This window comes from Oncorhynchus nerka, linkage group LG8 (genome assembly GCF_034236695.1).
Source record: "Oncorhynchus nerka isolate Pitt River linkage group LG8, Oner_Uvic_2.0, whole genome shotgun sequence".
Classification (NCBI taxonomy): Eukaryota; Metazoa; Chordata; class Actinopteri; order Salmoniformes; family Salmonidae; genus Oncorhynchus; species Oncorhynchus nerka.
Genome location: NC_088403.1, coordinates 23435185 through 23455217, shown reverse-complemented (window position 1 = coordinate 23455217; position 20033 = coordinate 23435185). Strand labels below are relative to the sequence as shown.

Sequence of the window (20033 nt, the reverse complement as noted above, 5' to 3'; positions counted from 1 at the left end):
TTAAAGCGCTGTCGCTCCCCTCGGACGTGCTCTCTGGTTTTCTCTCTCTATCACTCATTCCCTGTACACAGACAGTGTGCTCATATGTTTATGCTACTTTCTTTCAGCTATGGAGCATTGTTTTGATGTCAGTCACAGGAAACTGAGTGGACGACGGAGGTTATCACAAAGGACTGATAGTTTTCAACGTGAGTGTCAGTGCCAAGGACAGTGAGGCTAAATAATGAATAATACTTCAACAATAAACTATTTGCATTAACATCATAGATGCATGAATAGTGTCGAATGGCTCCAAGGATTTCATTAACTGCAGGGCGATATCAATATGTTAAACCCACAACGTTATGCAAACACCAGCTCCAATGTGCTCTTTAGCTCTGACGGTGGAAGCTTGACTGTGTCTTGACTTCACTATTATAGGTGCAAAATATTCTACTGCAGAACTTTAAAGGCCACAGGCTTACTTTTAACATCACTCAATACTTTTTGGAATCAAACTTTGACTCTATACTTCTGACTTACCAACCTTGAATTTGCAACGAATCAGCAACTGAAAATGTTTCACTTGACCTGAAAGTAGAAAAAGTATTGAACTGAAAGAACAAACCAACCCTAAGAGGACTGATTTAAAATGATAGTACTGTTAACACTCAATCGATTTCAGAATCTTTGTTTTGAGCAGTGAAGACCCATCTACAATACAGTATGTTCATTCAAACCGACACATTCACAGAACAGGGGAGGCTGCTGAGGGGAGAACGGCTTATAATAATGTCTGGAACAGAGCAATGGAATGGCATCAAGCACATAGAATTCATGTATTTGATATCATTCCACTTATTCCGCTCCAGTCATTACCATGACCACATCCTCCCCAATTAAGGTGCAACCAATCTCCTGTGCCACAGAGACACCACTTCCACAATCATACCCACCCCCTCCTCAATGACAGCTTGGCATTACAATGCGAAAGGGTTTCAAAGCGCGAGACAAGATGTAACCAGCCTGGCTAAAGCTGCTAGGGGACAAGATGTAACCAGCCTGGCTAAAGCTGCTAGGGGACAAGATGTAACCAGCCTGGCTAAAGCTGCTAGAGGACAAGATGTAACCAGCCTGGCTAAAGCTGCTAGGGGACAAGATGTAACCAGCCTGGCTAAAGCTGCTAGAGGACAAGATGTAACCAGCCTGGGTAAAGCTGCTAGAGGACAAGATGTAACCAGCCTGGCTAAAGCTGCTAGAGGACAAGATGTAACCAGCCTGGCTAAAGCTGCTAGAGGACAAAATGGAACCAGTCTGGCTAAAGCTGCTAGAGGACAAGATGTAACCAGCCTGGGTAAAGCTGCTAGAGGACAAGATGTAACCAGCCTGGCTAAAGCTGCTAGAGGACAAGATGTAACCAGCCTGGGTAAAGCTGCTAGAGGACAAGATGTAACCAGCCTGGGTAAAGCTGCTAGAGGACAAAATGGAACCAGTCTGGCTAAAGCTGCTAGAGGACAAGATGTAACCAGCCTGGGTAAAGCTGCTAGAGGACAAGATGTAACCAGCCTGGCTAAAGCTGCTAGAGGACAAGATGGAACCAGCCTGGGTAAAGCTGCTAGAGGACAAGATGTAACCAGCCTGGCTAAAGCTGTTAGAGGACAATATGTAACCAGCCTGGCTAAAGCTGCTAGAGGACAAGATGTAACCAGCCTGGCTAAAGCTGCTAGAGGACAAGATGTAACCAGCCTGGCTAAAGCTGCTAGAGGACAAGATGGAACCAGCCTGGCTAAAGCTGTTTAAACCACCATACCAGGCCTGTTCTATTCCCTTGCGCGAACCATGGGTTATCCATTTGTGGGAGCTGTTCTTTGTTGTTCCAAGCATAACCATGTCTAGGCAGTGTCTCTACCCTTTCCTTATTAGAGTCAGGGGTACCTAGGTGTCTTTACTCAATGCACCAAGGTCCTCTAGAAAACTAGCCTGTAAAAGACAGAGACAAGACAGTAAGCTGGGTGAGGGAACGAGGCTTAGGTGAAGATTACGACATACACAAAAGCCAACAGTATTAAATTCCCTTCGCTTAGTGTCTCACCTCAGCTTACCCTGACAAGAGATTGCTACTGTGTGTGGGATATATAATACCAATGCAGTGGAGGCTGGTGGGAGGAGTTATAGGAGGATGGGATGATTGTAATGGCTGGAATGGAATTAATGGAACAGAGTCAAACATGTGATTTCCATATATTCCATTCCAGGTATTACAATGAACCTGTTCTCCTATCGCTCCTCCTGAGGCGGTCCAAAAGCATATTGGATGGTGTTCCCTTAAACAAAGTAAATGCCTGTCCTGTGTCGCATTGATTTCAGTCCTCCACACAACATATATTTTTCAGTTCCTTTTCAGATAATTCAAACTTTTAGTTTGTAACCACTAACCTGTTCGCTTTTGTACAAGTGAATTGTGGTTGGTAATTTTCAGTCGTTTTCTCTTGAGACCCTTGTCACTGACGTCCTAATTGACTCCAGATGTACCCACATGCTAGTAGCAGGTGTGTGGAGTGAACAAATTAGTGCTTGTGCCCAAAATTCAAACACCTTTTCCAAGTTGTTTTTATTAATATATTCCACAAGCACCTGTCTGAGGTTAGATATCCATAGAGGGGGGTTTAATTCAATATGAAAGCATTCCTCTATTGTACTTGTGTGTGGATGTGCAATATATTCTGTTCAGTTGTTTCTGTTTGTTGGATGGGAATATCCAGATTGCAGTTAACATTGAAGTGTAGATAAACAGCCAGGGATGATGTCGTGTCTGTGCTGATCTGTCTGGGTGGATAGTAGTCTAGACTAAACAGGATTGAAAATGTTCTTTGAGCTCTCGATCAATAACTGCATTTTAATAGCCCTCAAAGGTTATTCAAGTTCATGTGATTTGATCGTAAGCAAGTTGTTGGAGCAGGTCCTTAGCTTGGAGTAGGAAGATGGGGAACTGAAGGCAACCTTAATATCGGCATCAGGAATAAGTTACTACTTTTTGACAACATACAGTAAATGTCTACATGTTGGTGGTATATAGTGGGTGTGGTGAATTATATCTCTTACCATCCTTCCTATGATTAAAACCTCATCTTCCTCTCCCACCAAGTGTTAGAGTGCTCATGTATCATAACCTTTACTATTATACCGTGACATATTCATTTATAAAGCATTTATCATATAGACCTACAGACGCTTTTGTGCTTTTGTGTTAAATACACCCCAATACTCCACCATGAACAAAATGCTCTTACGGTTCCAGAACAGATTTAGTTCATTTTGATGGGGCTTCCAACTGTATGACGTAGAGATCCAATTGCTTTTAAGTACTTTGGGCACCGACTGGAGTCAACTGACAGACAGCAGAAGGCTCTCATGATCTGTAGTAGTAGCAGACACACAGCAACCTCTCTCCCCCTCCATTCTGTTGTGTAATCCTAAACGAGCACCAGGCCTTTGTTCAATAGGCAACCTTTATGGAACGTTGCAAGTAGAAAGTCAAGAATAGAGCGGACGATATTCCTTCTTCTACAGAGGCGTGTTTGTTCTACAGTTTATATTTCTATCCGTTTCTATTTCTTCCAAAACGTTGTGACTTGCTGAACGCAGCCCACATCCCTTCTCTCATGAAATACTGAACAGGCTCTACTGTCTTCCTCTGCTAATACAGGCAGCAATGGCCTTGTGCTTCATCATGCTTACAGCTCTCTGCCTTGCTTGGCTTCCACACATCTGGAGTCTCTTTTGTGTCTTAGTATAGCGGGTGTTTCCATTGATTTCTCTTCATAATATTTCTTGTTCTAGCGGCTTAAATTATATCTATGGTCACAACTTCACTGAGACCTCCATGTGTAGGAGTTTTTTGTCTCTTGAGAGAACGGCTTTTGTTGCATTCAAAGTCATGGAAACGCTTGAGTTCTAGTCCTTCTCATTAACTACACACTGCCCTCTTCTGGGCAGTCCTAAGTACTGCCTGGAGAAATGAGGACCAGTGTTATAACATTTATGAGAGTTACTGTAAAATGTCAAATCTTCCCAGTGATAGAGGGCTACTGTATGATTTCACATATAGGACGTTTCCAGTCATTCATAAACAGGCAGGCTCAGTACCATGGCTGAATAATATGTTTGTGACGTTCAGATCATGTATTCCCTTATGCATGGACTATGAAGGACTTGTTGTGTCTGGCATGTTATTAAGGGTGTTCTGTGCCCTGAGGCGAAAACAATTCATCTATGATAACAAATCATTTTGGCAGGCTTTGATTTTACACCAAGTCTCCAATGAGCCTGAATCATTCAAATATCAGTCCTTTGAGACGCTGATCAAATGCGAGTAGTGGAGGAACAGGAATTTGACACTGGTGCTTCTCCTGAGTGCCCACCATTTTGGATTAGACACTAAACAACAAAGACAGACAACACAGTCTGAATGGAGAAATACATTTGGCCATAGTGCCCAATCAAAATTCAGTAAGTTTACAGTAGTCAGTAGTCAAAGCAGAATGATCACCCTCCGTGGTACAAGCACCAGATTGTCATGAGAGATAGAGGCTCACATCTGCCATGTACATTTAATAGTCTAATTTCTCTTCCAGAGAGTCTTATTCTAGTGTCTGTGTCGGCAAACAAACACTGCATTCCCTCTGAGCACAGATGTCAGTTCAACGTCTAGTTTTGATTGACATTTGGTTGAGTTGTCAACTAACGTAAATTCAACGTGAAATCCCCAAAATAGTTCACCATGTCATTGGATTTAGCTTAAAAATTCTCTGAAAAAAATTATGAAATTTCCTAACATTGAGGACTGTTTTTCTAATCCAATCAGTTTTCCACATTGATTCAACATCATCATTGAATTATTTGGTTGAAATGAAGTGGAAACATTATTGATTCAACCAATTTTTTGCCCAGTGGGTGTGTGTGTGTGTTCTGAATATGGAGCCAGAAACCCATTCCAAGATATTTACAGGCACGTGGATGGAGCGCTGTCTCTATTTAACTTCTTGCACTTCTATTTCTGACTTTCTGCTAATTTAAATGAATTACACCATCTGTCATTAGGGGCTAGATGCACTATATCCCTGGTTTCAGAGACAGTTTTATTTTCAGCTCCCCGGGATGCAGAGAGGGAGGTTATTTATTGAAAATGGTGAGTGTGAACAGATTGGACAACCCTGTTACGTCAAGGACATGACTCCAAGCCAAAACAAGTCAATGTTATTGCGTTGTCTTCGGGGCTATTTGGATGGAGGGCCATGGGATGGGCTATGCCTTCAGTATACAAGTATATTCCTCAAATCCTGTGTTTCTCCAACGTTTTCTGTAAGCTATGGTACTTCCTACTTAAGGGTCTGATGACAATATACTGTAACTAACTTTAAAACTGACAAAAAGATTAATGTCAGCGAACCATCAGAGGTACCGGTCAGCATCATCCCTGGGACCGATGCTTGTCCCAGAACCGGAGGTTGAGTGTCACGACTTCCGCGGAAGTTGGCTCCCCTGCCTGTTCGGGCGGTGCTCAGCGGTCGTCGTCACCGTCCTACTAGCCACTACCGATCCCTTTTTCGTTTGTCTGTTGGTTTTGTCTTATTAGTTTCACCTGTGTGTATTTTAGTTTAATTAGCGTCCTTATTATATAGTAGGTTGTCCCGCCCTTGTTTTGGTTACTCTGTCGTATGGTGGTTTTCGTATGTGTATTCTCCGGACTATTTGGTCCTGTGTTTGGGCTGGTCAATTGTATGCGCCCTGTATGTTGGCGTGACCGTTTTGTGCGCCGGAGAATAAATTGACGATCTACTGAACCCTGCTCTCTGCGCCTAATTCCACCCACCACTCCTAGTATCCCGTGACATTGAGAAGCATTGCTCAAATGTTTCTTGCCCAGGGACCCCCTCCCAGGCCAACCGGCGACACAAAGATGTGCGTCTTGTCTTATCATCAGGTGAATGATAATGGCAAGTAGAAGTAATCAACGTTTTAAAATGAAAAGACTTGGTAGACAGGTTCGTTATTGTGACCTCCACACAGTTCACTGGAAGAGGAAGTGGAAACTCTAAGAGAGCTTCGAAGCTAATTTCCAACAATTCTACACGGTTTTACATGGAGCTGGGACAATTTTGCAGTTTTAAATGTATTGCAATTCTATGCATTTTGCAATGGATAATGCTTCTTATAAAAAATTATAACAAAGTCAATGGGCAGGTGCTCTGAATGGCTTTTAACTTTTCGCTGACTGTCTAGCTTTTATTTGATGGTTAGTTCTAAATTCACAAAGATAATTAAAAATATATACAGTACCAGTCAAAAGTTTGGACACACCTACTAATTCAAGGGTTTTTATTTTTTTTGTACTATTTTCTACATTGTAGAATAATAGTGAAAACATCAAAACTAGGAAATAACACATATGGAATCATCTAGTATTCAAAATGTATTTTAGATTTTAGATTCTTCAAAGTAGCCACCCTTTGCCTTGATGACAGATTTGCACACACTTGGCATTCTCTCAACCAGCTTCATAAGGTAGTCACCTGGAATGAATTTCAATTAACAGGTGTGCCTTGTAAAAAGTTCATTTATGGAATTTTCTTAATGCTTTTGAGCCAATCAGTTGTGTTGTGACAAGGTAGGGGAGGTATACAGAAGATAGCCCTATTTGGTAAAAGACCAAGTCCTTATTCTGGCAAGAACAGCTCAGATAAGCAAAAAGAAATGACAGTCCATCATTACTTTAAGACATGAAGGTCAGTCAATCCAGAACATTTCAAGAACTTTGAAAAGTGTGGTCGCAAAAACCATCAAGCCCTATGATGAAACTGGCTCTCATGAGGACTGCCACAGGAAAGGAAGACCCAGAGTTAGGATAAGTTCATAAGATTTACCAGCCTCAGAAATTTCAGCCAAAATAAATACTTCACAGAGTTCAAGTAACAGACACATCTCAACATAAATTGTTCAGAGGAAACTGTGTGAATCAAGCCTTCATGTTCAAATTGCTGCAAGGAAACCACTACTAAAGGACACCAATAAGACGAAGAGACTTGCTTGGGCCAAGAAACATGCGCAATGGACATTAGACAGGTGGAAATCTGTCCTTTGGTCGAATAAGTCCAAATTTGAGATGTTTGGTTCCAACCGCCGTGTCTTTGTGTGACGCAGAGTAGGTGAATGGATGATCTCCACAGGTGTGGTTCCCACCGTGAAGCATGGATAATGAAGTGTGGTGGTTCTTTGCTGGTGACATTGTCTGTGATTTATTTAGAATTCAAGGCACACTTAAACAGCATGGCTACCACAGCAGTCTAAAGCGATACGTCATCCCAGCTGGTTTGCGCTTAGTGGGACTATCATTTGTTTTTCAACAGGACAATGACCCAACACACCTCCAGGCTATGTAAGGGATATTTGACCAAGAAGGAGTGTGATGGAATGCTGCATCAGATGACCTGGCCTCCACAGTCACCCGACCTCAATCCAATTGAGATGGTTTGGGATGAGTTGGACAGCAGAGTGAAGGAAAAGCAGCCAACAGCTGCTCAGCATATGTGGGAACTCCTTCGAGACTCTTGGAAAAGCATTCATCATGAAGCTGTTTGAGAGAATGCCAAGAGTGTGCAAAGCTATCATAAAGTCAAAGGGTGGCTACTTTGGAGAAAGTGTGCAAAGCTGTCATCAAGGCTATCTTCAAGGTAAAATATATTTTGATTTGTGTAACACTTTTTTGATTACTACATTATTCCATATGTGTTATTTCATAGTTTTGATGTCTTCACTATTATTCTACAATGTAGAAAATATAAAAAGTAAAGAAAAACCCTTGAATGAGTAGGTGTGTCCAAACTTTTGACTGGCACTGTACATAGTTCAATATCTTTTCTGAATGCTTTGTATCTGGTTTTGGTCAGTAAAGTTGTATGTAAGAATGCTGTTCATTGACTATAGCTCAGCATTCAACACCATAGTACCCTCCAAGCTCATCATTAAGAGCGAGGCCCTGGGTCTGAAACCCCGCCCTGTGCAATTGGGTCCTGGACCTCCTGACAGGCCGCCCCCAGGTGGTGAAGATAGGAAACAACATCTCCACTTTGCTGATCCTCAACACTGGGGCCCCCTCCTGTACTCCCTGTGCACCCATGACTGCTTGGCCATGCACGCCTCCAACTCAATCATCAAGTTTGCAGATGACACAACAGTAGTAGGCTTGATTACCAACTTTTATTTTATTTATTTAAGGTTTATTTAACCAGGAAGGGCTCATTGAGATTAAAATCTCTTTTTCAAGAGCGCCCTGGCCAAAATAAGCAGCACCAAGTCATTACAAAAATCATGAAAAAGTACAAGTAATCTAGTAAAAACCATTGAATTCACAAGAGTATAAAACAGCAAATTAAAAACATTGACAGGTCAGGGAATCAGCCTCAAAATCCTTCATCAGTGATTTAAAAACACCAATCGGGACAAGTTCTTCCAGTTTAAAAGTATTTTGTAAGGTGTTCCAAGACGATGGCGCAGAGTATATAAAAGCCCTTTTACCAAATTCAGTTCGGACATTTGGAACAGTTAGCAGGATAAAGTCCAGCGAACGAAGAGAGTACCCACCACAAAGAATGCACAAATAAAAAGGTAGTAAACCCAAAATGGCTTTGTAAATAAAAGTTTTCCAGTGACTGAGCCTACGAGTGACTAGAGAAGGCCAGCCAACCCTGGTATACAAAGTGCAGTGGTGCGCAAGGGTTTTGCAGTTTAAAATCAATCTCAAAGTGTCATGGTAAAGAGTGTCAATTGATCTCAAACACTGAGCGGAAGCATTCATATATAAAATATCCCCATAGTCTAGTAAAGGCATAAATGTAGCTGATACTAGACTCCAACAACGACGAGACAGCCTACAGGAAGGAGGTGAGGGCTCCTGGAGCGTGGTGTCAGGAAAATAACCTCTCACTCACTTTAATAAATGGAGCACTAGTCACTTTAATAATGTAACTTTAATAATGTTTACATATCTTGCATTACTTATCTCATATGTATATACTGTATTCTATACTATCTACTGTATCTTAGTCTATGCTACTCAGACATTGCTCATCCATATATTTATATATACTTAATTCCATTCCTTTACTTAGATTTGTGTGTATTAGGTATTTGTTGTGAAATTGTTAGATATTACTTGTTAGATATTGCTGCACTGTCGGAACTAGAAGCACAAGCATTTCGCTACACCCGCAATAACATCCGCTAAACACGTGTATGTGACCAATCAGATTTGATTTATTTGATTTGATTTAGAGATATAGGGATACCTTATCTGTTGCATGATCTGCTAGTCTGTAGATATAGGGATACTAGAACTTTTGGATGATCTGCTAGAGATATAGGGCTGTAGAGATATAGGGCTAATAGAGCTGTTTGATGAAGAGCATGCAGCCAGCCAGCCACTGTCGAAAACATGTGCAGCAGAGCCATGAGAGATCCAACGCCTCGGGCCCTGTGACGTCAGTCAGCAGAGAGGGCTGATGGGAATTCGATACACAGCAACGCTGCCTAATTTATTCCACAATAAAACCGAGAGAAGCTTGTTTGTCTGTTTCTGTGTGCAATGGCTGTGGAATGTACTACAGTATATGCACACATTATTTACGGATGCTAAAAGATTCATCTGAGAAAAATGATTTGTCGTTGCATTGATTTGTCGTTTGATATTTGTATGCACTGTATGAAGTCAAGTCCATCCTTTATTATGAAAATGTTCCAGCGGCCTAAAAGTGTTATTAGTTAGCTGGCAGTGGAGGCTCCTGAGGGGAGGACGGCTCATAATAATGGCTGGAATGGAGTCAATGGAATCAACCAATGTTATGGAATGATGTCATTCCATTGACTCCATTCCAGACATTATTATGAGCCGTCCTCCCCTCAGCAGCCTCCACTGTTAGCTAGGTATTTTCAATGTTATCGTCTCAAGCCATACTAATCAGAAATATTTTGTCATGAAACAATTAGTGTCTCCTTGGCACATTTGAATCAGAGTACCACACATAAAATACAACATCAACTCTACGTCTTAGTCAGCTTTAGCTACTCCCATTGCCAAAACCAAAGGTCCCAAACATGCATGCACACACACACACACACACACGAGTAAAAGCGTTTGCATGTGAAATTCCCGCCTCAGTTTGTTTTCAGAGGCTATTTCATTTATTCTCCTTACTGAGGCGCAGGTCCTAATCCAGGCACTTGTCATCTCCCGTCTGGATTACTGCAACTCGCTGTTGGCTGGGCTCCCTGCCTGTGCCATTAAACCCCTACAACTCATCCAGAACGCCGCAGCCCGTCTGGTGTTCAACCTTCCCAAGTTCTCTCACGTCACCCCGCTCCTCCGCTCCCTCCACTGGCTTCCAGTTGAAGCTCGCATCCGCTACAAGACCATGGTGCTTGCCTACGGAGCTGTGAGGGGAACGGCACCTCAGTACCTCCAGGCTCTGATCAGGCCCTACACCCAAACAAGGGCACTGCGTTCATCCACCTCTGGCCTGCTCGCCTCCCTACCACTGAGGAAGTACAGTTCCCGCTCAGCCCAGTCAAAACTGTTCGCTGCTCTGGCCCCCCAATGGTGGAACAAACTCCCTCACGACGCCAGGACAGCGGAGTCAATCACCACCTTCCGGAGACACCTGAAACCCCACCTCTTTAAGGAATACCTAGGATAGGATAAAGTAATCCCTCTCACCCCCCCTCCCCCTGAAAAGATTTAGATGCACTACTGTTCCACTGGAGGTCATAAGGTGAATGCACCAATTTGTAAGTCGCTCTGGATAAGAGCGTCTGCTAAATGACTTAAATGTAAATGTAAATGTAAATCTGCCAACCCTGTCTACCAACTTCATCTGTTCACATCACCGGCCTCGTCAACACATGCTATCCCCATCCATCACACATGTATTGTTATCCTGGTTCCCAAATGGCACCCTACTCCTATATAGTGTACTACTTTTGACCAGGACCCCTAGGGATAGGGTGCCATTTGGGATAATACAAAACAGAAGCTGCATACTGAACATAACCAAAACCAACAGTGCCTGATGAATGAGGCAACAGAGGGCTATATGAACAGAGAGTTATCAGGGTGATGATGAAGTCCAGGTGTGCTTAACGATGGAAGAGGTGTGCGCAATGATGGTTGCCAGGTGAACACAGTGTGGGTTGCCAGGTGAACGCAGTGTGGGTTGCCAGGACCGGTGGTTAGTAGAACCTAAATACATGCTTCTTTCCAAAGGACAACATGCAAGTACATTGAGGAGCTCTTTTTGCTATAGAGTGCATCTAGCTTTCCACTTTCATCCTCCTCAAAGGGAATAACAACGCTTCTGGAAGCCAGCATACACGACAACCTCCACTCAATCCCCATGTTTTTTCTCAGAAAAACAAAATGTTTCTGGCAGTGTCCCATCACTGTCTCTGGTCATGGTGGGATTCAAGATAGTTTCCGGCCACCTGCTCACAGACACAGTACAGCCCAGAACATTGACCGGGCCCTTTCAATATGACACGGAACATTACGCCAGACTGGGCAGAAACACACTCCTTTTCCGTGAGTTGAAGTGTGGTTGATTGTGCAACGTGCCATGCCTTCTCTGACCACCTCTGTCACATTGAACTGGGTCACACAGACAAACAGGTTATGGCATATGTGGTTTCCCCCTCAGAGAATACATCACAACAGATTGGTATGCAAAAACTGAAGAACTCATTTCAAATCACACGTTTTTTTATCATCTTGACCTGTCTGTCTGGGTGTGTGTTTGTATAGTTATCTCATACCGTTTTCACACTACTGAGTCAAACCAAGCTGAGCTGTACTGGGTTGGCCTGGTTACACATCCAGCATAGTTGCATAAATTGGTTATTCACTGGGTTGGGGAGTAAGTGATTCAGAAACATGGATGTGTTTCTCTGCTTTTTGAAACATGGATGTGTTTCTCTGCCTTCTGAAACATGGATGTGTTTCTCTGCCTTCTGAAACATGGAGGTGTTTCTCTGCCTTCTGAAACATGGATGTGTTTCTCTGCCTTCTGAAACATGGAGGTGTTTCTCTGCCTTCTGAAACATGGATGTGTTTCTCTGCCTTCTGAAACATGGAGGTGTTTCTCTGCCTTCTGAAACATGGATGTGTTTCTCTGCCTTCTGAAACATGGAGGTGTTTCTCTGCCTTCTGAAACATGGATGTGTTTCTCTGCATTTTGAAACATGGATGTGTTTCTCTGCCTTCTGAAACATGAGGGTGTTTCTCTGCTTTTTGAAACATGGATGTGTTTCTCTGCCTTCTGAAACATGGATGTGTTTCTCTGCCTTCTGAAACATGGATGTGTTTCTCTGCCTTCTGAAACATGGAGGTGTTTCTCTGCCTTCTGAAACATGGATGTGTTTCTCTGCATTTTGAAACATGGATGTGTTTCTCTGCCTTCTGAAACATGAGGGTGTTTCTCTGCATTTTGAAACATGGATGTGTTTCTCTGCCTTCTGAAACATGAGGGTGTTTCTCTGCATTTTGAAACATGGATGTGTTTCTCTGCCTTCTGAAACATGAGGGTGTTTCTCTGCATTTTGAAACATGGATGTGTTTCTCTGTATTTTGAAACATGGATGTGTTTCTCTCTCTGCATTTTGAAACATGGATGTGTTTCTCTCTCTGCATTTTGAAACATGGAGGTGTTTCTCTGCATTTTGAAACATGGGTGTGTTTCTCTGCCTTTTGAAACATGGGTGTGTTTCTCTGCCTTTTGAAACATGGGTGTGTTTCTCTGCCTTCTGAAACATGGAGGTGTTTCTCTGCTCTTTGAAACATGAATGTGTTTCTCTGCCTTCTGAAACATGGATGTGTTTCTCTGCCTTCTGAAACATGGATGTGTTTCTCTGCCTTCTGAAACATGGATGTGTTTCTCTGCCTTTTGTATAGGGTCAGGAGAATTTGAGCTATTGGTAAAAAAAAAGAGTAGAAAGTTCTAATGAGCCATCCCATTCTCTGGTGTTAGTGTAGACTGGCTTTCTCTCACTATGAGCTGTGGACAGAATACTAATGTATGACTAATGGGGTGTATGTCTCTCGCTCTCGCTCTCTCCTTCTCCATCCCGCTTCCTCTCTCTTTCTCAATCGTTCTTCCTCCCTCTCCATTGTTCTCCTCTCCCTCTCTCTCCATCTTTCTTCCTCCCTCTCCATCGTTCTCCTCACTCCGCTCTCTCTCCTTCTTTCTCGCTCTTTCTTTCACTCTCTTCCTTTCTCTCTCATTTCTCTCTCCTTCTTTCTCTCTCTCCCACTCTCTTCCTCTCTCCCTCTCTCTCTTCATCTCTGTCTCTCCTTCTTTCTCTCTATCCCTCTCTCCCTCTATCCCTCTCTCCCTCTCTCCACAACAAACACAGTATGTGTGAGAGCCATAATCCACCACATTGAAGACGCAACTTCAAGCACATTGAAGATTGTTTCCTTAGTGAGGGATTTGCAAAGGGATTTCTGAGCCACACAAGTCAGTCTGGGGGAATTTAGTGGGAGGTTTAATGAGAACAGGGATAAAAAACATTCTTGAACATCCCCCTGAGGCGCTGCTGATGGCAACCCTCCTCATAATTGTTGTGATCCTGAAGCTCTGATCACCTATTGGTGGGTACAAGCACCGCTTTGGTCTTAGCTCCATAGAGTGGGCTTACCTAATCCCCCCCTAGCCATTCTATGTGGTAAAGTTATCAAATCATTCTCTCACTCATGAATGCATCCCTCAAAGAAATAAAAACATCCCAGAACGCTATCAGCTTGTGAACGTCTCCACAGAGTCCGATTAAAACCTGGTGAGATTTAAATGGAGTAGGATTAAGCTCCATCTTTAGTGTACAAAGTCTGATTACATTTGACTTTAACAAGGACTTTGAAATATAGCTATTTGCAACATCTCCAATTCAGGCAACTTTAAAAACAGCCGTCATCCATAACTGATGCAGATAAAAAAAAATATTTAAAAAAACACGTCCAGAACAAAGATAAGAGGATGTCTGGCATTGATTGCAGACTTGATCATGGACATGCAACGTATGCTCCTGTTTTTAACAAGAATTGATCAAGTCAGAGACCAATCCAAACAGATTATTGACAAAAGGATTGGCTCGAATGTCATTTGTGATGATGGTCTGTTGGCAACATCCTTACATTCATCATAAACATTCATCCATCCACAGAAGTGTAGAGTTTCAAAATCATCTACGCATCACAGTATATCGACTATAGGCTGTCTAACTTTATTTTCATCAGAACTTGTCATTAGGCTATTATCCCCATTCCACTGCATCTCTCATTTGCATTAGCCATCCTATTAGCCGTGAGAATGGAATAAGAAAACAAAGTGGTGGAATGCTGCAGGATACTGCTCGCGCTCAGTTAATCTTTCCATTCACCTTGAGTGGACTGGCCACATCAGTGGAAATGGCTCTCAGTTTTGTCTGTCTGTACAGACTACCTGTCAAGGGCAGACAGACTGACAGTCCCCTAAGGACGGACTATGGTTCATCAAACCAATATGGGGAGTATTCTTGGAGGGTGTCTCGATCATTTTCTGTATTTCCCCTGCACTGTTTACGCCTGACGACAGTCTCCTTTCTGATTAACAGTGGCCATAATATTGAATAAAATACTCTATGGTGGATCGAAGTAACTCAGCCACAGTGCTAAAAGGTCAGGTAACATAAAATGAGATTAGCATTGATTGCCTTCATAGATTTTAACATTTAGATTTTTGCATTGGAGGCGGCACATACATTGTATGTCATGTTATTGTGCCCCCAAGGAGTGTTAAATGTTATATAGGCACCTCTATTGCCAGGAAAGGTTGCTGAAAGGGACGTGGATAGTTGCATTTTCCCAATACGCATAAAAGGACACATTTAATGCTGTATGTAATGGATTGTTGCATTTATATAGTGCATTTAAATGCATCAGTAAGCATGTTCAGTACTTGGTGAGTTTCATATGTGAGTTTCATACCATATGGAGAAAAGGTTACTACTGGCCCTTCAGCACCACCTCCAACAACAGCAACCACACTTTCCTATGTGGTCTCCCATCCAGGGGTTAACCCAGCCCTACCCTGCTTAGCTTATGTAAACCAGTCCATTTTAACAATGCAATGTACTATAAGGATGGATTTTATCATGCCCTCCTTTCATAAAATGTCACTATGTAGAATTTGCTTTATGATTGATGAATGGCTCTGAATCACACTTCTACACACCACATACAAGAATCCATAACGCCACATGACACAGATATGAAAGCATAGATCGCCCCCTTTCTCTCTCTCTCTCCCTCTATTTCTCTCTCTCTCTCCACCCCTCTTTCTCCTCCTCTCTCTCTCCCCCTCTTTCATTGTTCTCTCTCTATATCTCATCTCTCTCTGTCCTCTCCATCCCTCTATCTACTCTCTCTCTCTCTCCATCTCCCTATCTTCTCCCTCCTGTGTTCTCTCAGTTCATTAGACAAACACAAACAGGCTGGTCCCCCATGGTGTGGTAACTGCAGCCTGTACACACAAACACAGAACGTTTATCTCGCTCTCTCTCTTTCCTCTCTCTCGCTCTCTCACTCTCTCTCTCTCTCTTGCTCTCTCGCTTTGCTCTCTCTCGCTTTCCTCTCTCTCTTTCCTCTCTCTCTCTCTCTCTCTCTCTCTCACTCTCTCTCTCTCTTTCCTCTCTCTTGCTCTTTCCTCTCTCTCTTTCCTCTCTCTTGCTCTTTCCTCTCTCTCTTTCCTCTCTCTTGCTCTTTCCTCTCTCTCTTTCCTCTCTCTCCCTCTTTCCTCTCTCTCTTTCATCTCTCTTGCTCTTTCCTCTCTCCCTCTTTCCTCTCTCTCTTTCCTCTCTCTCCCTCTTTCCTCTCTCTCTTTCCTCTCTCTCACTCTCTCTCGTTCCTCTCTCTTGCTCTTTCCTCTTTCTCTCTTTCCTCTCTCTCGCTCTCTCTCTCTGCTCTCTCTCTTTGCTCTATCTCTTTGCTCTCTATCTCTCTTGCTCTCTCTCGCTCTCACTCTTGCGCTCTCTCTTTGCTCTCTCCCTCTCTTTGCTCTCTATCTTTGTCCCTCTCTCTCTCTCTCTTGCTCTATCTCTTTGCTCTCTATCTCTCTTGCTCTCTCTTGCTCTCTCCGTCTCTTTGCTCTCTATCTTTGTCCCTCTCTCTCTCTCTCTCTTGCTCTCTCTTTTGCTATCTATTTCCTATCTCTCTCTCTGTCCTCTCTCTCCCTCTCCATCCCTATATCTCTCTCTCTCCATTTCCCTAGTTCTCTCAGTTCTCTCAGTTCATTAGACAAACACAAACAGGCTGTCATCCTATACACACTCAGACACCAGACTCCAAACTTCTATCAAACAGACACTGGACTCCAAACTTCTATCAAACAGACACTGGACTCTAAACTTCTATCAAACAGACACTGGACTCTAAACTTCTATCAAACAGACACTGGACTCTAAACTTCTATCAAACAGACACCAAACCTTAAACTTCTATCAAACAGACACTAGACTCTAAACTTCTATCAAACAGACACTAGACTCTAAACTTCTATCAAACAGACACTGGATTCCATACTTCTATCAGACACCAAACTCCAAACTTCTATCAAACAGACACTAGACTCTAAACTTCTATCAAACAGACACTGGACTCTAAACTTCTATCAAACAGACACTAGACTCTAAACTTCTATCAAACAGACACTGGACTCTAAACTTCTATCAAACAGACACTGGACTCTAAACTTCTATCAAACAGACACTGGACTCTAAACTTCTATCAAACAGACACTGGACTCTAAACTGCTATCAAACAGACACTGGACTCTAAACTTCTATCAGACACCAAACTCCAAACTTCTATCAAACAGACACTGGACTCCAGACTTCTATCAAACAGACACTGGACTCTAAACTTCTATCAAACAGACACTGGACTCTAAACTTCTATCAAACAGACACTGGACAAACTAGACACTGGACTCTAAACTTCTATTTCAAACATCTATCAAACAGACACTGACTCTAAATTTCTATCAAACAGACTCTAAACTTCTATCAGACACCAAACTCCAAACATCTATCAAACAGACACTAGACTCTAAACTTCTATCAAACAGACACTGGACTCCAAACTTCTATCAAACAGACACTGGACTCCAAACTTCTATCAAACAGACACTGGACTCCAAACTTCTATCAAACAGACACTGGATTCCATATTTCTATCAGACACCAAACTCCAAACTTCTATCAAACAGACACTGGACTCTAAAACTTCTATCAAACATACGCTGGACTCCAAACTTCTCTCAGGGCACCAGTCACCTCTTGAGGCAAAGATACTTGGACAGTAGGGCTATAATTCAACAGGATTGTAGGGAGGCTTTATTTGCATTCTATTCCACAGTCACAAACATCTGATTCAACTTGACTGATTACATACGCATGCATGGGAATGCACGCACGTGCAGGCACACACACACACACACATTCCCTGTCAGGTCACATATTGAGTTTTCCTTTCTTGTGTAATTGGTATGTACAGTAGACAGACATCAACACCCTGACCTATGACCTCACCAGCAGTGTGTGGGCCAATCAGACGCCAAGGGACGGTGCCAGGAGTATGCCGGCCAAACTGTGACTGTGGGAGACTAATGAACTAATTGATCAGGGTGGAAGGCCTCTGGCCGTCACTGTTCCTCAGAGGATCATACAGCCAATGAGGCCGATACAAGGGCCAAACCACAGTACGTCACAGTCAGAGTCAGATATTAATATGACCACAGGCAAACTAGCTCTCCACAATACAGATACTCTCCAGACAGTTTATATTCATAACATTCCTAAGAATATATTATTTGGCCATTAGTGGAAAGGTGGTCTGAATCTGAAGTTCGATGTACGTGGTTATGTGATTCGAAGTCTGTCCCATCAAACACACACACACACACACATAGTAAGACAAAAACACACGAACAGATGGACACAGACATGATTCACACAAAAATGCACCCATCAGATTCCCCACAACAAAAGTAATTGGCAGCTCCATCAAGGATGTTCCTCCCTACAAAGAGACTCTGTCATGTCAAGCAATGGGCCACTGGCTTTAAGGATGTTCAGTAAGCCAGAGATTGTTACGGTTTTGTTGTAATGAAATAGCCGTCTAATTGACATCTCAATTAGAATATGTGCATTTCCTCAATTGACAAGTTAACCATTTAAACGACACAGGCCCTCATCTCAGACTAAATCCCATGCCATGATTACCGATGGACTTTCTGAGAAGATTTGATGAAATAGAGAGCCAGTCATCTCTTAGTATCATAGTATCTTAGTAGCCTCTTCTAGCTCTGCGATAGTGGACACTGTTGAACCTTATCTCTCTTATTGCAGGGTCCCAGCTGACGGCTCTAGTCTAGCTACAGTACCGAACAGCATACAGCCCATGCACTTCCGAGCTCAGCCTGGTCCCAGAACTGTTTGTGCTGTACTGCCAACTTCCTAGGTCGTCGATGGCATGACGAGAGCCAGTGAGGGCTATCCGGTGCAAACAGGGGAACGGCTACTCAGGGCCTAGACTGGGGTCCGTCTCTGGTTTGGGTCTGGCAGCCCTCTCCCTCCCTCCCCAGACCCCATCTCTGTTCAGCCTACATGTGATGTGAGGGGTCAATGTGTACACCACATGAATGAACCAGCCACTCAAAGTGGGGATCTTTGTGCATTTTCCTTATCCCTCCCACCCTCCCTCTCTCTCTCAGCCACTTACTCCCCATAGACCGGACCTGGCTCCTTTGAGAGTGCTTCCCTTCCCCACTGTGAAGCAGCCTTCTTAGGCATCTCACAGACCGTTCTATACCTTATTGCTCCAGGTCTTCCATGGAGAGTGGTCATGTGACACAGCATTTGTATAGATGAGTGAAATGCATTGGCTTTGTGTTCCATGCTGAATAGCATCTCTCAGTGTCACACATGGAAATATCAAGTGTTTGAAATGTGAGGGGCAACTTAACATTGAGGGAAAGCAGGATCCGTAAAATGTGCCGTGCCTTATCTTCCTCAAATGCCAGCCCTTACATAATTGCCAGTGCACATTGACAAATGGGACTGGTTATGTGAGAGTTAGCTCACCCTCCTGGCTTCCATCCGGGCAGCTCAGCTCCACCTCGGGTCTCTCAATGAGCTTGACTTCCCACTGACCAAAGCTGGTTTCTCAAGCTCATCTCTCCACCTATTGCCTCATGTTTAATCTCCCAGCTCTTTCATTAGGAACACACCATGTGTTACTTCTAAAGCAATGAACTGGCCAAAGCTCATTTAAATCTAGATTGAGACCAGGGCTCTTTTGTACACAGTAGGAATGCTAGAGATGTCGGTTGAAGTTTGGGTTCCTATACCAGGGGTGAACATAACTATGGCAACACAGGCGCAAGGTCTGCTCAACCATAGGAGTGCTACAATACCGATGCCCTCGGTTTCTCATTCCAGTCAGGCCTGACCCAAATTACAATATCCTGGGAAAAACACTGTCCCCGACAACACACATGCGCACGCACATGCACGGCCACGCACAAATACTCTCTGTCAAACACACTCACATACACTGCAAGCATAGGTCTTTATAAGAGGATACCAAACAGAGGCAATAAAATTACTAGTCTAATGATATGCTTGGAGAATGAAGGGTTATGTTCTGGTGGGCGTGCACCTCTGTAGAATTGTGAAACTTGACTGATGGAGTGATTCAAGCAGTTGTGCTACAATATGAAGAAAAACAAAATATCGTTTTAGACTAGAGGAAACAGATGTTCTTAGAAGTCTTGAAGTTTGCAACGATTCCTACAGCATACTAAGTATTTGGATAAATGCTACTTTTGGAGTTAATCCCTTACTGTAATGCAAACACTAAATATTACAGGGAAATGGTCAACACAAAGCCCTGCAGCTCTCTCTACTATTGTTATTTC

At 43.0% G+C, this 20033-nt stretch overlaps 1 protein-coding gene across 2 annotated transcripts in view; it reads right to left on the bottom strand.

The window, feature by feature from the left end:
• Window positions 1-20033, bottom strand: part of LOC115132983 (pleiotrophin-like) — a 49299-nt gene that overhangs the window by 28326 nt on the left and 940 nt on the right. The gene's annotated exons all lie outside the window — the stretch shown is intronic.